The sequence below is a fragment of the Dicentrarchus labrax genome, unplaced genomic scaffold (assembly GCF_905237075.1).
Source record: "Dicentrarchus labrax unplaced genomic scaffold, dlabrax2021, whole genome shotgun sequence".
NCBI classification, from domain to species: Eukaryota; Metazoa; Chordata; class Actinopteri; family Moronidae; genus Dicentrarchus; species Dicentrarchus labrax.
In genome coordinates, this window is record NW_026136714.1 from 27,412,908 (window position 1) to 27,431,324 (window position 18,417).

An 18,417-nucleotide genomic window follows, 5' to 3' on the forward strand; every position below is an offset into this window, starting at 1 on the left:
GCCTGCTTGGTCCTGTATGACCGATAGCTTGTGGTGGTTAATGTTAGTGTTGTTGGGTCATATTACTTTGAAATGTAGTCAGTTACTTAATACAAATTTGTTTTTTCATGTGTTTATTTTCGCATGGACAACAAACAATTAAAAGTAATTGCACCAGAGTTAGCTAACAGCTAATTTACATCCGTTGTCCCTGGGCAGGTAAACAAAAAAACTACCACAGAACAGTAAATACACTGGACAATACATAAAAGTCCATCAAGTCATGGCAGTTTTTCTAATTACTAACATAATCCATTGGATTACAAAAAAAATTAGATCCCATCTAAATACTTTTGTATTACTTCAAAAGCACTGAAATGGACACATTTAAATATATTATGTGATGTTAAAATGTGAGTTCCACAAATATTAGCTTTTTCTCTTTAAATCTTACTTTCAATGCAAAAAAGAAAAAAGAAAAAGCATATTCAGCTTTAACAGTTCAAATAAAATAACACCGAATGACTTCTGAGATTATTTTATCAAACTGTCTGTGTGGAAACCATTTTTGTTGTTAGCATGGTTGTGAGTTGTCTATTGGCAATCCCATGAGGCCTTGGGTTGAGGCCGTGTTCTTGACTTGTTGACCAATCAGAGGGACTGCTTCTGGGCTAAATATCTGATGTTGCTGTGTTACTGACATTATTGAATCACTCCTCTAACTTGATTTCTCTTCTCTGTTTTATCATTAACTATTATCCTGCAGTTGCTGTTCATGGCCACAGTTGCTGCTATCTTGCTGAGTCTCACTTTGAAATATGTGCTAAAATCTTTCATATATTGAAGAAAATCACATAACTTGTATGTTGTTTTCAACATTGGTAGACCATCTTGCTCACTACTATTCATTCATTAATATGGGCCAATGTACAACAAATTGTAGACTGGGTCTCAACCATAATGTTTTAGCCATGCTAGCAGGGATGGTAGCGTGTCTCTAGGGATGGCTAGTCTGTCTGTCAGTCCACCACTTCTAGACTGAATCTAATAGATCTAATCAACTATTGGATGGATTGCCATGAAACATTGTACAGATATCCATGGTGGTCCCCAGAGGTTGAATCCTATTGACTGGTGATCGCTAGACTTTTCCTCCAGTGCCACCATGAGGTTGACATTTGTGGTAGTGTGCTAAATGTGCTGCATTAAGGGTTTATTCTTGTTGTTATGTCGTGGTGTCCCTGTGTATCTTGTATCTATGTATGTATAACTGAAAGCCAAGTACAGACTGAGGTGACAAATTTCCTGTGAAGGACAATAAAGTATCTATCTATCTAGTTCGGAGGGAAATATCTCGACAGCTGTTGGATGGATTACTGCACAATTTGTTTCACACATACATTGTCTTTGTCAACTTTTCTGAGTAGGCTAATACTAGGTAATATTTCAGTAAGCTTGATCTATCTAAGAGTTTGGTTTGATGTACAATGAGGATTACAGCCTTACAGAGTTGCTAGCATGGTTTTAAACATGGGTTGGTCTTCTTTGAAAATAAAGGAAACCAAAGTGTAACTTCTAAATTAACCCAAACTCAACACAATTAGTTTTGTTATAGTCCTCACTTTTTGCAAGCTATACAAAAAAAATTGGTATTCCCTGACAATGATTGTGATAGCGCCTAGATAGTGGTCTACAACAGCAATATTTTAAAAGCCAAGTCATTAATGAGTTGCTTTTCATGGCTGTGATCAACTTCTCATTCATTTTGCACTTGTTAGAGTGAAATATTTGATGTGAGATCAACACAGAACTGTGATTGACTCTTTATAGCCATGGCTAACTTCCCCTTGAGGATGAGTATTGGCAGAGTTTCTCCAGTTAATTGTCCCCGTACGACAACAATGGACTTCTGGCCACTCGTTAATCGTGTTGCTCAAGGTGTGAATTGCTGATTAAATGTGATCAATTTGAATCCATTGAGCATTCCATCTGATCAGTTAACATCCATTTAGCAAAGCTTTCAATATACAAGACCTTTATCAGAGTATACATCAGCTAGATCAAAACCTGGTGTAATGGATGCAAATTGTGTGAATCCAAATGTGAATTGGACTGCATCCCTGGACGTCTCAGACGGGTGAACACGCCCGCTGTGCATCATTGACTTGATTGTCACAAATAGTTCACTCTGACTGAAAAACAACATAGAGCCAGAATCAACATTTTTTGCAGTGTACCACAGGCCCTAAGAACTTCCACAGGCTGTTCCTGCATACTGGAGAGCCAGGGCACACAGAGGGCATTCACACCTTGTTAAGTTTTACAACTGGTGCATTTGTCGGTCCCGGGCTTCTATTGCCCCTGTGACTTGGTCCCTGCTTTGAAGTGACCTTCTCCGTCGACTGGGGTGATAGAGAAATTTAGGGTTCTCTCTGATGAATGTGAATACAGCACACCTTAGGGTGCATATGGCCTGTTGGAAAACACAGTGTAAACCTGGATGTGATTATCTTAGGAGACAATCAATGGTTAATGTGACATTCATTTATTACAGTCAACCAATGGGGCTAGTAATTAGTAATGCTAATGCTGGGACTGTAAATTAAAGGATAACTCCCGTTTGTTACAACTTGTGTCATCTTTTTGAAGTTTCAGTCATCATTTCTACCAGTAATAACAGTAATAACACTCACACCAGTGATTGAGTTCTGGGAATATGGTAACATTACTACAGCAAAGTCAGATGGGGCCAGAAACACGAGCAGTCTGATAATTATGTAGGGGACAAACAAGTTTAGCCAGATTACTCCCAGTGAACAGTTTCAGTTGACATTCAAAAAATGACTATGGTCACCAGTGCCCACAACTGCCCCAAATCGGTTCAAAAGTGAAAGTTTTTTCCTGATGATTTAAAGGCTGATATTGAATGTTCACATGTAAGCCATATGTAAGACTACATTTTTCATCCTTTACAATAACAGCCTATTATCACTTTGGAGCCTAAAACCACATCTGATTTCCTCAGTTAAATGCCAGTATAAAAATGAAAAAAAAAAAAAAAAGTAACTTCTTATACCATATTACTTAATATCCTAAACGCTTTCTGGCAACTACTGCAACTATGTTGAAGCAGGAAGTCAGTTTTACAACAGTTTAGTAATCATTTTATTGTTTGCCTTTGTTTTCTCCTCTAAATAAGTTTGGCTAACCTAGAGGTTTGTTTAAAACCTGCCTGAACGTCTGACTGCTCATGTTTCTCAGCCCATCTGTGCATTTTTTTCTCCTATCACAGATTGTGAGTGAATGAGTACAATGTTATTATTGGACAAAACTACAAAAATAAGACCACAATTGTATGAAAACCTAATTTCCCTTTAAAGGAATAGAGTATAACATTTAGGAGGATCTATTGTCAGAAATGGAATACTTAATATTCATAGGTAGGTTTTCATTCGTGTATAATGACTTGAAAATAAGAATGTTTATGTTTTAGTTACCTTAGAATGAGCTCTTTTTTCTACAGAGATCCATGTTGAACCATCATGTTTCTATAGTAGCCCAGAACGGACAAACCAAACACTGGCTCGAGGTAGGGCCTTTCGTGTTTTTTGTGAGTTTTGCAGCCGCCATAGTTTCTCCTACACGCTTGGAAGGCTAAGCTGTATTCAAACCACTAGATGCCACAAAATCCTACACACTTTAAGCTGTAAAATGCATGAAATGATGGTGTGCAAATGCCAGCATTTATGTCACCTAGAGATAAGTGAATCAGTTGTATTTCCATACTTAATTACTTGAATCTATTTCATGCGTGTATTTAAAGTGATTTTCTCATCCAGTTCTAAGCCGTGGTTGCAGTTACAGCTTGCGTAGATTGCTTCACCTTTGTTTTGAAAGAATTTTTTCCCCTTTTACCTGTGCACGACAGACTCCTGTAAACTGCATGAAGGAATGCCTATTGAGGTGATTAAAGGAGCAGAAAGCAGGTGATATTTAAGAGTAGGGGGGGATTTGGTATGTGAGGACGGACTTCTTAAAACAGAAAGAGGGGGGGAGTGAAATCCCAGCCACGTTAGGAGGTGAAAGTATGAGGCTCAAACCACTGTGGATGAGGCTCCTGTAATCCTGTAGCACAGTCCCATCCTTTTACATGCATGGCCTACTGTTATTTGTGTCAGCCACTCATCACTCACACATACTGCAGTCAGGAATGGTATCCTGGTCAATTTGGCCTGTGAAAAAGCGAGCCCATTGAAAGGAGTGCCAGTGAAGGATTCAGAGGTGATCCTGACCTGGATCAGGTTCCCCCTCTACCTTGTTCATCTTTAGAAGAAAAAAAACGTATACTTTTTTTTTGAGGGTGGGAAGTAGACGGGAGGCACCTGAAACAGTGTTGTACCCACCTTTTCAATATGAATGACTTTTCTTGTCAGGTCTGAATGTGGGATTAAATCTTTTGAGCACACCCACTTTGTAGAAGCTGAATGTGAAATAAAGGCTGCTATTGTGTGACAGCGGCTCTCCCCCAGGGCCCTCACAGCTCCCCGGCCTTCCCAGCCACCTCACACACTCTCTCAACCCTGAACCGGCAATTAGACGGTCAAATCAAAACCCCGGCACTCAGGACTAATTGTTTCTAACAGGCCTTTGTAAAGGGCCATGTTGTTTCCCATTCAGGGCAGCTTCCCTGCCTCCTTGTGTGTCAGATAGGGGAAGGCATCGTTCCAGCCGGGAGATAAGCCACAGGCTTTTTTTTAATGCCCCAAAGTAGACTTAATTTTCACCTTCCTTTCACGGTTCAGGTGCACTTGTGTATTGAGGCGGTCAGAATTTGCAGTGGGTGGGTTGGCCTGACGGATACAGTACCTCACAGGATGTCATTCATCGGCGGCTTCCAGAATGTGTTAAAAAGGGTGTGTATGTATGTGTGGGGATTTCACCACTGTCCTGCATTTTTCTCCCTTTTCTGCACTTTTTGGGGGCTTATACAACTGTCAAGACATGAAATGCATGACTTCTAAAGACAGTGTGCCTGTCAGATGTGTATAATGATGGAGCGGCAACATTTACTTTGTGTTTGTTCTCAGAAGTGTTATGGTCTTCTGGTTAGACTGATACAGTGTGCTGGTATGGTGTGAAACATTAACTATTTATTAAAGGCTGGATAACAGTAAGCCAGATGTTGTCAACTGCCAACAATATGAAGATTCCTCTATGATATAAAATATGATCTTATTTGGCTCTTTCACCTAGATGTAATATTTCTTTCTAAACTTAAAGGTGTGTAACATTCAGGCGGATCTATTGTCAGAAATAGAATATAACATTTATAGGTATGTTTTCATTAGTGTGTAATCACCCAAAAATAAGAATCATTATGTTTCTGTTACCTTAGATTGAGCTGTTTTTATCTACAGACACTGCGGGTTGCCTTCCATGGAGTTTTTATCTCTTTTAATAAGTACATTTTAAGTGCTGTTTTCTGAGCATTAAGCTAGCTACATGTTTACACAGAGACAAAGCATCAGAGTAGTTATTTCTAGACAATTATTTTTACGACTTTTATTGTCTGGCCCTTAGAAAAAATACAGGTGACCTCAGAGGTGGGTAAAGCCATGCTCACCAGAGGTGGCGGTACTCAATAAGTAAGGGTACTAATGTAAATCAGAAGGGCTGGTACTGGTGAGCACTGGTCCATTTCAGGCGCTGGTTACGGGTTAGGTTAAGGTTATGGTCAGGGATTTATTTTACTTTAATGTAATGTGATCTAATCTAATAGAAACACTCCAGTATAACCAGTACAGTTCAACAGCACCACAAATGATGCCTCATGGTCATCCTGGCCAGTATTTATTTTCTAGGTGATGAATTGTACAGTGCCAGGACCCCCCATTGCACTGACATAGCAGTGAACTCTTAATCTGGAGAATATTTCATCAAGATATCAGTTTTAGTGCAGCGTGGCAGTCCTATTGCCTATCCAGTGTCTACAGCATCTTGACATGTCAATTATTCTTAGAAATTAAACATCAGTACAAAATGTAGTCAGCGCTCAAGCATTAAAATGATCACAAAGGATCATGTTTCCAGAGATGCCATTCAGCCATAACATGTGCTCCCATGCTGCTCTGCAGGATAAACACACTCACTTGTGGAGCTGTCTGGAGGTGACATGCTCACCACTCCTGTGTGAGAGTGGGAGGAACCACTGTTGCATTACGAGCACATTAGTCACTGTTCAGGATTGTGTGAACACATCAGTCTGCAGTTCATGTTCATGCAGTTGATGTGGTGTCAGAACAGCTAAGAGTCGGTGCTGTGATACATGATAATTATTCCAGGGTGAGCCACACACATAAAACATGGGTATTCACACATATGTAGTCAAGCTCTCTAATTTTCTAAAGCCATTGCTTTATTTTGAAGCATCTCTCTCCCAACAACCCCAAACAGCCACAATGGATTAGAGGTTCTCCTCATACATCATCTTCTTCTTTGGTGTAAAAGATGAACACTGTCAGGAGTGGGTGTCTGATTCTTTCTATCTGTGACTGACCTGCTGTCTGCACCCAGCCAGCCCTGAGAGCAGAGAGCTGCTTCAGCTTGAACTGGAGTGTGACTGGAGCTATACTGGGAGCTATGGAGAGGGGGGTGATGCTTGTCCATCACTGCCCCCCACACATACACACACACACACACACACACACACACACACACACACACACACACACACACACACACACACACACACACACACACACACACACCCTGCTGTGGACCCCTGTGTCTGTTGCTCAGCCTGTCAACCTGAGAGAGAGAGAGAAGGAGGGAGAGGGGGCTGGAGTGCTGAAGTGAGGTATAGGCAGACATTTTCTCTGGAATGCTGGGAGCTATCAGAAGTGACATGTAACCGTATCCGCTGTCAGATCTCAGGCTTTATCTCTCCTCTGCTGTTGACTGCTCCTTCAGTCTGCTGATGCCTCCTGTCTGAACCTGAGAGCCTTGCTGGGAGCCGATCCCCCCGCCTGCATCCCTGCAGGAACATTTTGATCAGGACATTCGGATGAATAAACATTTGTCAGAGCCCCTGTGGTTTCATTACCATTGTCTACATCAGCGCCTGGGGATATTCAGGGAACCTAAGAGGCTTCCATTGTTTTTTTCAAACTAACAGCCCAAACCTAAACGATATTCAATTAACAATTATATAAAACAGATAAAAGCCGAAAATACCCACATCTGACAATCTGGAATCAGAGAATGTTTGGTGTTTAAGGGATGGCAATGTCAGTCTATGGGCCACCATGTTGGTCCAGACTGAAATATCTGAACATCTTTCGCATTAGTTCTCAACCTTTTTGGTGTCAAAGATCCCCAAACGGATGCACATCAGGCCAAGTATCTGCATTTGATAATTGGTAGTCTCAGGGATCAATGTCTCTTTTTCTATGACTGTCTATACTGTAGATTGGAGAACAACCTATGAACAGAATAGTCACTCTAATATATTTGTTCATTGGGCTAACTTCAAGTCAATTAAATAATAATGAAATTCAAATCCCCACATTTTTCCAGGGACCCGCTTTAATCCCATCAAGGACCTCTGGGGGTAGCCAAATGTTAATGCTAACACACTACACTAAGATGGTGAACATGAACATAAACATTTGGCTATACCTGCTAAACATGTCCACATTATTACTGTCAGCATGGTGCAATGCTAGCATTTAGCTAAAAGCACCACGGTGCCTAAGTACAGCCTCAGAGAGCCGCTAGCATGGCTGTGGACTCATTTGGCCCCCTGCAGGAGTCCAGAGTGACACAGTTAAAACCCTGACAGGTTCACAGAATTGTAAATGGTATGGCCCCAAATTAAACTTCCTCCCGCAGGTCAAAGAGGCTCACATGCACAACACCAGGTCCAGTGTATGGACCAGGATTCGGATCAGGTTCCTAATAGCAGTAAACAGACTATAAACCTGGGCGACCCCATGTAGGCTGAGTCCTCTCTCTCTCCCCATCCACCTGTCCAATCAAATAAAGGCATCAACATCTAACTACAACAAGGACCACAGTGGAAATAAGTCCTTTCTTGCGTTATCCGTGATCTTCTGTACATGCATGCGTGCTGGTGTTGCAAACAAAACCAAAAGATTGTGTCAGCACTTAGAATCTAAAATAAAACCATTTGGGAAACCCTGCATAACCCTGGTTCTTGTCATTTTTCCATTCGACAATTACAGGATAAAACTCATTTTAATTTAATGCTCTTTACTGGCACAGCCTGTCACCTTAAACTACCTCTTTTTGCCTCCCAGATATATAGTACTCAACCCTCCCTGCAGTAGGTAACATGCTTATCATGAAACAATAATTGTAATTAAAAAGCAATTATTCACCGCATAATAGCGTGATAACACCTGTTTGAAGATCCACTGCCATCACCCTATTAGCTCATGCACTTGTGACCCAACTGAGTGGGCTAATGGCATTACTGCAAACGTCTTTGACCCCCACCAGTGTTTGCTTTCTACTCAACCAAACAAGATCAAATGCTGTTATCAGAGCACCCTTAGATAGTGGCAACTTGACCACCGCCGACTCCAGTGAGATCCAACCTTCTGAGAGCACTAATGCCATCTTGTTAGGGCCTAATGGAGACAGTTCAATGTTGATACGGGAGGGCAGTTCACACACTTACCGTCAGTGCTGCTGTCTTAAGGCCACTTCTGCACTCACAGTGATGGGTCCTGTAGCAACTTGCTTGGGGCTTGATGCCGGGGCTTCGCAGGTGAGCAGAAACAAGAGACGCACTTGTGTGTTTTTTTTAAGTGTTTAAGTGCTGTCTTTGAAAGTGTCCTGTTACACTGCTCCCGCCGTGACCACCTGACCCCACCCCCTCCTCCTGCACAGGTAAGACACTTATTCCCATTACTCTAGGCAGAACTGTCTGCTTGGCTTTGCAGTATTTCAGCAACATGAGATGTTTCACGGAGAAGATTTTTTGATTTAGATTATCCAGACCGATGAAGTAGAATAAAAATTCATAATAAAAAATGTGCTTGTCTTGATCTCCACATGACCACTATCACCAAGTGATGGCAGTTTTCCCTCCTCTTAGTAACACCAGCATGTTTGCTTATGTCATTATGTCTGTGGAACATGTGACTGATGGCTTTCTGAGTGGCTCTACGCATCTGTCCCCAGCACTAGTGTTAGCAGGGCCACTGAGGCTCTCATTGGCTGTGAAAGAGCCTTTGAGAGAAACAAGGGGCCAGTAAAGGCGAGATGCGAGGAGAGATTGACTGGGTCTCGATGGCAGCCCTCATAGAGGTCACAGCCAGGTAAGAGGACAGCATTGTGTTCATCAACAACACTTGACTCAGTCGCTGGTAAACTGTATTACATTGTTATATAGTTATTGTATCGTAAACAATATGTACAAAACACAATGCGACGTAATGCACAAATACATGCAAGTGCACATTCTTTATAGATTACTTTATGGTGTGAACACGATTCTCGCATTTTGTGGTCAAGACAAAACATAAAATGACACAGAATCATTCCCCATTGTATTATAAAGCGCTTTATACGTTGTCTGATAAGCCTTCAAACTCATGGATACTCAAACGGCCATTTGTATTTCACAATCCCACAAGGCATTTGGCAAGATCACGAATCACGTGAGAAACCATTTTGCCATGGTTCAATCTCTGCATTTGTGGTCAAACTACCAAACCAATCACCGTCCTTCGGGGAAGTACTGGCAGCTATGGGGTGGGACTAGGTGTGACATAGATGCTGCTAGCATCAATGGTATCAGAACTGGAGAGAAAGTAGAGCAAAGAATGGCCCTGAAGGCTTTTCTTGATGGAAAAGAGTTTTTGCTCTTCTCCCGGCTGGCTTTGGTAAGAGTTTGACTATGTTATATGGTTCATTGATCTGATAGGTTGAAGTTTGTGATGGACGGTAATTGACAGATGGTTCATCTAATCAAAAACCAAGTATTTTTCCAAACGGTTTCCTATAATGGCTTCCAAGATGGTTCTGTGTAACAAACCTTGCATCAAGTCCTACTAACATCCCGTAACAACCGGAAATGTCCTCATAACAATTGGCACATACTGCTTTTTGCCTTTCAAAAAATTCAAATGACTCAAATGAGGATCAGGATTTTTTTCTCCCACCTCTAAGGTTGAGGTTTGGTTAAAGTTGGGAGCATGGGACTTTTAAATATAAATAAATACCTGTTACATAGGTTACATGTCCTGTACATTTTACACTGTGGTTCAATTCTTGTGTTTTGTGTTTGTGTAATTAGGGGGAAGAAGTGTCAGTAAAGATTGTGGTCATGGTTTAAAAAAGCCAGCACTAGCTTTTGGGAGGAAACAGGATGCAAACATCAGCCTCCAGTGTATATACTTTGCATGCCCAACCATCCCCTGTCCAAATTTACGCTACATACACCTTTATTTCTGAGAAAGAACAGTAACATGAAACTACGAGAGGTTGCTTGTCAGGAAAACCTAAACTTAGACTTAGACTTCTTCTTCTTATTGATCCTTTTGGGATGACTCCCGCAAGGAAATTGGATTTCCAGCAGCTTACACAACACTTGTATAGAAAATAAAAGAGGTATAAAAAAAACAACAATAAACAGTAAACAATAAACTCTTAGCTAAACTTAGATTATGTTAAGCATTCAAACAAATTACTAATCCTGCTGTTTTCGAGGACTCTTTTAAACAGTGGATTATGGAAGCAAAAAGTAAAAATTTCAGCCCTCAGACAAAAAACTAAGATCTATTTTAAAATCTTCACATTTTAAAACAGGTTATTTGGAGTGTTGTGGAGTGATAGGGCTGGTTACACCCTTTGCTAACAGGTCATAATCGTGTGAAATTGAATCTTTGTAGTTTCCAGTTAATTTCATGTGAAATCAGTCCCAGAGGCAAACGCATGATATTGGCCCCAACTGTGCAACAAATTCTCAATTTATGCATGTGTTCAGGGTTAATATACTTATCTCTTAAAGTAAGCGTGATAATGTTTGACTGATGCCAAAAGGCTAATCATAACACCTTGATATCCTTTAGCTCCCCACTGTCTCCCAGTTGACCATGTACTTAGTATTTTCACTGTCTTTCATCAGACTCAACATCGGTGGCTTTAGTTAACAATACAGTACCAGTAAGTCTCTGTTCCCTCCACAGCAACTGAGTCATGGAAGCGGGCCTGAAATACCAGGCGTGCTGTTGTGTCACTGGCTGGTGTGGGCGTCGCTGTCGCCAGCCACCAAGTTGTAGGGCACCACTTGTCTTCTTGCCGTTGGCCTGGGGGCCGTTGTGTGGCGTGGGGGCGGGGGCGAGCCGCTGAGGGTGACAGAAAATAGAAAATGGAAAATTCCTGTGTGAAGTGCAGTCGTTGTTGATCAGGTGTGAACTGCAGAGCAGGAAGGGGCGGAGGGAACAGACAGCTGCTGCAGCCCCACATCAAGTCCTTCCACTGCAGCACACCAGCTGGGACTGGGGCCCAGCACTCGCAGAACAGGCAGGGCAGCCATGCTGGGGGTTGAGGGAGAGTAGTTCAGGGGAAGATGAATGTAAGGCAACAATTCATGTCCACTTGGACAGATACAAACATACATTTTGCATTTTGGGAACACTGACCCAGATTGTTTTTAAATTGGTACAAAGAATACATCTTTACTTAGAGTGAACACGTATAAGACCAGCTAATGCACACACTGTGTCTACAAATAGATAATATAGTAATATATAAGTGTACTTCTAGGAATTTGTATGCTAATACTTGCTGCTAAAATATTGCTGTTGCACAGAGATTATTACAGATCCATTTGATCTTATCGCAGTTAGAGCTGGAACTGTCAGCCCATTAATCCATTAGTTGATCAACAGAAAATGAATCAGCAACTATTTTGATAATGGACTACTAGTTCAGGCTCTAAATTGTGAGAATTTGCTGCTTTTCTTAAGCTTAAGTGAAATTAATAGTGGGAATTAATTGAGAAAATAATGTAGATTAAAAGATTGTGGATAATAAACAAAGGTACCGTTGCTTTAAATTATTTATAACTAATTCTGCTTAGGCAAACACTAAGTTACACAAATGAAGAGAGGAAAATTCGTAAAGGCAATAGTGAGCATTGTACAGAATATGGTGTGTGTTTGCTTTAAAACCATTGATGTGGACAAGAAATACTAATGTCAAAGAAGCTTAGAGGGCTTTTGTATTCAGAAGGTGTAAAACCAAATTCAGACTTCGTGTAAGGTGGTTTGTGAAATAAAATGAAATGCATGTATTTGTTTTGTGCAGGATGTCTCACACTGTTCTAAAGTTTGATATAACCTTGCAGGGGCAGCCTGAAAAAGTGACTGACAGTGTGTAAATCTGCACCCAGGGGTGAGTGTTCTTCACCCCATGCCAGGTTGGAAGAAATCAGCAAACTCCCAAGCAGTCATTGAAAAACCAAATCAGACGCACACTCCATAACAGCCAATGTTGACATCAGGTTGGTGGCTTCTCACTCTGCTGACAACTATAATAATGTTGGAAATCAACTGCCAGATTAGAACTGAACAATAAGCAAGTCATGTCATTAGCCACTGATTTATTTAAAATAAGGTCAGTCAGTATTGCCCACACTAGATGGAAAAGATGCAGTTCACCTCATGTATATATTTGCTGTATAATTAAGCAGAATTACACTATGAAAAGACATAAATTGAACCTAATGAGACATTCTGATCAGATTATTTCAATATTATTGTTGTTTATTAGTATTATTGAGATGTGATTTTAATGTAGATAACTTACAGGCAGGTGCAGGTACAAGCCCTGAGGGCTGTACCACGGAGCAAGGTAACTGGCGTAACTTCAGAGTAACTGTGTGATGTCAGGTGTAGCTCCAGGTTAACTGGTTCTACAAAAGGTGCATACGTTTTACCTGTATGGCAATATAGCAGCTTATCTTTGTGGTTAACTCGATGTTACCCTATAAACCACATCTCCTCTGCCCACAGTCAGAGAAAAATTAAGATTAAGTTGACACAAACTCAGCTAAGTGACATCTTAATTTCTATTGTATTACCTTTTAACACCAGTTTTAACACCACAATCAGAGTTTGTCAACCGGGACATTCCTCCATAAAACCGAATTAAATCTGAGCAGGTTCAACTGCCTTCATAGTACAGCGCTCAGGAAAAGTAAAAACCAACAGGGTGTAGGCTACTCGCTAATGATAATCTGACAGATGATTTAGAATCTGTGTCTTGGACACACATATTTGTTCCTCATCATTCCTAATAAAATTATTTCCATCTCAATTGTTTTGGGATTGTTTCGATATAGGAAGAAAAAAAAATGTTTTCCTTCACACATTTTCTGAATTCATTAATATTCTGGGGGCTGTATGGTAAGCTTTGGCGGACCACCAGTAGATGATCAGCGGCCTGAGGGGAAGGTAAAGCTAACACACTAGGCTGATACAATTATTTGCACATTTGTAATCTTTTGTACATTTAAAATATATGTGTCGTGCCCTTTCTCACTCTACATGGAGTTTTCATCACTGTTGTGCTTTTTCCTACTTCTATGAGGTAAAGAAAAAGTTAGTTCTTTTTTTTATTCCTCTGAAGAATTCCTCTGGGGTCTGCGACGTGTTTTGACTGCGAGGCCCAGTGACATCAGCGACATATGTCTGTAGTCCTGCCGTCAACTGATGACAGAATAAATCTTGAAAATGGCTATCAACGAGTCCTTGAAATCCCAAACCAGTCGAATATAATGGCCTGATGTGTCCTCTGGGAGCAGGAGGTCACATGTTTCTCCATCCATAACTAATTTCTAATAAATGGCCAGTTTTCCCAATGCTGGCGTTCAGAGGTCAAATTGTTTGCATGCTTTTTTCCCTCGCCACAGATACTCAAAGAGCACCTTTTCACTTGTGTGAGGATAGCTGTAGGTTGCAACTAATACGACATTATCAACATAATAAAAACATGTTTCAGTGCTTCTGCGTTGTGCAGCAAATAACACTAGATGAGTGGCATAATAAATTAAGATATATTATCATTTTACAAGTTGTATGTACCAGAAAGGAATCAAAAGGAACATACAGAGTTATTACATGTAATGTGTTTAAAGTGAACTAATCACAGAAAAGCTATTTGACCAAAAAACGGAATAAAAAATATGTCTCCTGTAAGAAACAAAAAGAAGAAACAAACAAACAAATAAACAAAACTAAACAAAACTAAAACTAAAGGCAACCAGCCATTAGCAGTTAGATCAGTTCATCATGTCATTATTATGCTCAAGGACATCGTAGACCCTAGGAAGTCTAGGAAGTTTTAGCCTAACTTAAGACAAGATGGGAAAAGTCTATTCGCTAGCCTCCTAGAAAAGATGAAAGCTACATCTTCTAAAAGTCCTATAATTGTGTAACTTATATGTCATATTTTGTTAGCAAAGCTACAGCTTCATAAATAGTTCTTCTGAGGTGCTTCATGCAGTCACTGCTCCCAGTTGTTGATGGTCGAGAAATGGCTCCAGTAGGTACGCTAACAGCTAGTTAATCAACAGTGGGCCTCGTGCAAGAACCACTCGTACAAACAGATTCAATTATAAGTCATTTTCTCTCTCTTCTCATATTTTGAATAAAGGAAAAAAACGAAATTTAAGATTCTCTACAGGGGACAAAAACACTCACTTGACCTGAAATCCTAATGCCTTAATCTGAAAGAATTTGGAGTTAAATCTGACACCAAAATGAACTCAAATAAAATATATAATCAAAACAAACATAATGAAAAATTAATATTGTGTTCAGCAGATTATCATCATGGCTTGGTAATATAAATTCTTTATATTTTACCATTTTTATTTTGACAGCAATTAGTATTACAACTGCTCTGAAAATGCTCTCACTAAAGCAGATGTTTTGTTAGAAATAAGTTTATTTTTTTTGCCCGTGCATAAGCACATATACGTGTGCATGTATGAATGTGCGGTACACGTAAGTTTGGGGGTTTGTTGTCAACATGTTGTCACCCTACGCTACAGGGAAAGTGGAATTCTTTGAAAGTTGTAGGAGATGTGTACAATGGATAAAAATATAGGGACCCAGGTTGACAAATATCAGAATTTGGCTCTAATTCGTGACTTCCTAACCTTACAAGTAATAAATAAAGCAAACAAAAAAAGGCAATTCTTTAGATTTAAGGGCTTTAACTTACATATGATAAAATAAATACTTTATTGTTTTCTGCAAACAACTAGGGGAGAGTGCACATACCAGTACAATCAATTAAAAGCTAACAATGAATTTCTCAAGAACTCAGGTTACGACTTCAAAGCAGTAGCATGTGTGTCACTACCATTTACAACAGTGTCTGTCTTCAGAAAGCGATCTGGCTTTGGCGTGACCTTGCATCTAACCCTGTTAGATATGCGCCTTGAGCATGTTCATTGCTCAGTGACATTTTGCTCCTTAAAAATAACACAGATGCTGGGCCCTGTCTGACTCTGTAGCCTCGGCGTAGCTGGACGTCCGGCTATTTTCATTACAGCCCCTCGTAACCCCCCCCCAACACACAACCCTCCCTCTCTCTCAGTGTCCGTGGCTCTGAGAAGGGCAGTTGTGTGAGTCACTTTATTAGTTTTGAAGGCTGACATGTTCCCAGCTTCTTGGCCTGTAGATGAAGCAGTCAGAGCCTGTCTGCAACTGGCGAGTGTTAATCACGGATCAGCAACTCGGGTATCACCTGTCGGACATCCCAGCGCTCAGGGACTCAGGGGATTTGCACAGTCTGGTCACCCTGACAATGTTGTCTGTCACCCATTAGCTCTCACATATCCTCTTAAGTTATTCACACACACCAGTCTGACCTGCAATGTTACGTTTTTAGACATCATTACACATTTTCACACTTCTACAGATTGACGATTTTGTAGATTGCGTGCGTCTTTCATCATGTAGCTAACACAACTTTATCCTGTGATTATCACATTAGGATTGCTGGTATGTATGCATGAATGTGTGTGTGTGTGTGTGTGTGTGTGTGTGTGTGTGTGTGTGTGTGTGTGTGTGTGTGTGTGTGTGCGTGTGGGTGTGTTCAAAGGCTTTACAGGGCAGCACTCATTATGGATAAAGGGGGTGGGGAAACTAGTTCAAATTTATTGCCTGCGTCAGCTGTGTCAAATTTGGCAAGCTCAAATGGTCAGCCTGCAAATGGCAGGGCGATACCTAAGGGTCAGCAGCTTTTGTAATAAGCACAGAGTTGTACATTTTCAGCCCCTTGGTCTATAACTACAGAGTTCATCTACATTAAAAAGTGCCCAAAGTACATTCACAGATGACTGATGTTCACATTTTGAGCGTAACATTCCCAGGCTGCTGGATCAGTCAACTGAGCAGTGAAGACTGACCTGATTGTGGGTTCGGGAAGGACAAGAAGAGCCCCGCTGCTGCTGCTGATGAGGAGCAGGCTGCTCGTCCAAGTGAATCCTCCTCCTTTTTTCATTTTTTTCTTTCTTTTTTACTTTTCTCTTCTTTTGATCATTCATAAAGGGGACCACCCACTTTCTGAACCCTTCCCTCTATTTTTGCAGGGTCAGAAAGAGTGGCCAGTTGCTCTTTATGGCAGAGATTTTTACGATGTGGTCAGAGCTGTTTGGAGACCACCAGTTCCCCTTTCACTTGTCACTGGAGCTACAGTAGCCCCGAGGAAGGCCCGAGCTGTATGGGAAATAGGTTTGACTGTTTTGAAGTGTTGGAAAAATTTGGCAACTGCTCCCCATATTAACAAGACTACAAAATGTATTTGTATGACTCATTCCATTGACATATTCATATATAATGTACTATTTGTGTCCATCATCAGTATGATCACCAATATGATTTTTACTTTTTACAATAAATATAAACAAAAAAATGTAGGTGCATATGCCTTAAAATGAACAAGAACTACAGTTCATACAAAAAACTGACATTGAAGTGATGAATTAAGAAAACTGAGGATGTGTATTTTTAACAAGTGCAAGAACTATGTGTTGTTTTCAACACTTTTGGTTCTGCCCGCAGCTGGATTAACACGCAAGGACGCCCTGGAACACAACAATTGCTGTCATTTGCAATTAATGAAATTACCACAAAGTTAGAGCCTCATAGACAAACTGTGTAATCCATCCCTGCCTTTGTCCAAATCTTATTATACAACATCTGAAACAAATTGAATATCAGATCAATAATTTATTCACATCCTTTTGTTTGAATAAAACAATAGACGAATAAGAGTCTACAGACATGCTAGCAGCCCCGTGAGGCTGTACTTTAGGCACAGCAGTGCCTTAAGCTAAATGCTAACATCAGCATGCTAACATGCTCATAATGACAATGCTAACATGCTGATGTTTAACAGGCTTGAGGCTTACCATGTTCACCATCTTAGTTTAGCATGATATCCACGCTAACATTGGGTGTTTAGCACTAAACATAAAGTTGAGCAGAGGCTAATGGGGATGCCATTAGTTTTGCAGGTATTTGGTCAGAAACCAGAGTATTGGACATATTAAAATGACGACCTGATAGCAAACTGAAGTGAGTCAGACTGATTCTGTTTTGTGCCCTGAGTAATCTAAACAAGTATTTGCATGTGAATGCAAAATCTGAAGGCAAGGACCATGATTTTGGCATCGAAAGCGCTCTGATTTCCATTTGTAGTCCCAGTATTGTTGACTTTTCACGTTTGAGCGGGCTTTGGTTGCATGCAGATCCATGTGGAGAGCAAAAGAGGTGGAATTGCATTGGCTGAAATGCAATCTATAAAGTAAAAAGTAAAAGTACTACACAGATTGGGAGCAACAGACCAGCAGTTGTCGGTTCAATTGAGCTTTTAATTTGTTTTTGAATTTTTTTTTATAAAGATTTGTCGAAATTCTCATTATTTCGCATACCAAGTTGCTAATTGGACTGTAGTGGAAGTTTGCACCAGAGAAAAGGGGTTTCAGGGGATCAAAAAAGGATTCATCGTCTGTGGATCAGAAATATCCACAGAACATTTTATGGACGTATACATGTTAGATATCTTGTTATTGATCAAAGCTGTGAATTAATGTTTGCAGTAGAAGAAATGTCACAAAAGTAGAGCACACAAATAATGGGAAATCTTTCTCTGGGGACCTTGAATATGTATACCAAACTGGCCAGTAGTTTTAGGATAAGTGTGGAGGAAAGTGTTGGATGGTCAGACAGTCCAACCAGCCAGCACTGTCCTCCTTAGGACCTGCTGCTAACAGAACAGAGAGGATTTTGAGTAAAGGCATTCCAACAACTTGAACAAAACAACATTTGATCCCTTGGGAATGAGTTGCTTCCCCAAATGAGGGAGTTACCTCTGGATCTTGTTCAGGAG